The following is a 1,707-nucleotide window of genomic DNA, read 5'->3' as shown; positions in this document are numbered from 1 at the left end:
AATAAATACTATTGAATGAATGAATGACCAGCCAGAGAGATAAGAGGAGAACCGGGAGAGGACGGAGTCCGTGAAGCCAAGGTGAGATAAGGTATGGAGGAGACTTCTGTTTTTTTCTACCACACTGCTTGGCACATTACTAGGCACTTAATAAATACCAAAGCTATGGGATAGTCCTGGAGGGCTCAGGGAAGAGAGTTGTGAATCTATTCACAGCAGAAGTGGTTTTTTGCCAAAGCTTGCGCCCAGGAAGGGACAAGGAGTTTCCGGAGGAAATCAGAAATTTGGGGAGCAGAGCTAGTGGGGGGGGGGTTGGTGGGGTAGGAGGAAGGGGAGGGAGAGAGAGAGAGAGAGAGACTTCTCTGCAGCTGCTGGAGGCTATAGGGGCCCTGAGCCTCCCTCCCCTCTAGACTGTAAGCTCATTATGGGGTGTGGAACATATCTGCTAATTCTGTGGCATTGTACTGTCCGATTTGCTTAGTAACAGTGCTCAGCACTTAGTAAGCACTCAATAAATATAAATACTTGTCAGCTGTGTGACTGTGGGCAAGTCACTTAACTTCTCTGTGCCTCAGTTACCGCATCTGTAAAATGGGCATTTAGATTGTGAGCCCTCACGTGGGACAACCTGATGACCCCTGTATCTACCCCAGCGCTTAGAACAGTACTCCGCCACATAGTAAGAGCTTAACAAATACCACATTGTTGTTACTATGGAATTGATTGATTTTTTTTTTACCTCTCTGTCCCTCAGGAAGCACCAACTTTCCTCTGTGCTCCAGTCTTCCTAGCCTAAAGCGTCCTTAGAGTGTGCCGGGCTGCGGGGGGGAGGGGGTGTGGGAGGGGTGTCCAGGCCAGCCCTGGGACTCTGGGGTAACTGGAAATGTTGCTGCTGCTCCAGCTCCTGCCACCACCGTGGCCACCCCAGCTGTGGCTCCAGCCTCTGCAGCCGCTTCAACCCCTGCCACCACCCTGCCCCGCCCCGCTTCCCACTGCCACCCCTCAGCCCCCTGCCCCAGCTGCTCCCGCTATGGTGACTCAGCCACCCCCCACTGCCACCCCCCCGATGCCACCCCGCGAGAGTGTCCTAGGGTGGTGTCGCCAAGCAGGTCTGATGAGCTGGGCTCATCAGAGAGTTGCAAGCTCGGGGAGCATGATGATAATGTCGATGATGGGCTTTTGTTAAGCGCTGGGGTACACACGAGCTAATTCATTCAATAGTATTTATGAGCCGCTTACTATGTGCAGAGCACTGTACTAAGCGCTTGGAATGAACAAGTCGGCAACAGATAGGAATCAGGTTGGACACAGTCTCCCGTCCCACATGGGCTCACAGTCTTAGTCCCCATTTGACTGATGAGTGCAACTGAGGCCCAGAGAACTCAAGTGACTTGCCCAAGGTCACGCAGCTGAACAAGCGAGAGAGCTGGGGTTAGAAACTGAGGCCCAGAAGGGGAAGCGACACAAGTCAGTCCCCAGGATCTGGCCTGCCGGTCCTGCTGTGCCGCCTCCTTCTCCGCTCCCCAGCTCCGTGAGCCGGGACCGGAGCAGGCTGGCCATCCTCTGGCCTCCGACGGGACAAGTGCCCAGAGAGCAAGAGTTGGTGAGCGCGAAGGGGGGCCGGGGAGAGCCAGCCTGGGCTCCCCTCTCAGCTACTCCTTCCCAACCCCTCCCCACCCTCAAGCACAGCAAGCCACTTGCTCACCT

This window comes from Ornithorhynchus anatinus, chromosome 10 (genome assembly GCF_004115215.2).
Source record: "Ornithorhynchus anatinus isolate Pmale09 chromosome 10, mOrnAna1.pri.v4, whole genome shotgun sequence".
NCBI classification, from domain to species: Eukaryota; Metazoa; Chordata; class Mammalia; order Monotremata; family Ornithorhynchidae; genus Ornithorhynchus; species Ornithorhynchus anatinus.
The sequence above is the reverse complement of the archived record's forward strand: the minus strand, read 5'-3'. Positions refer to the sequence as shown.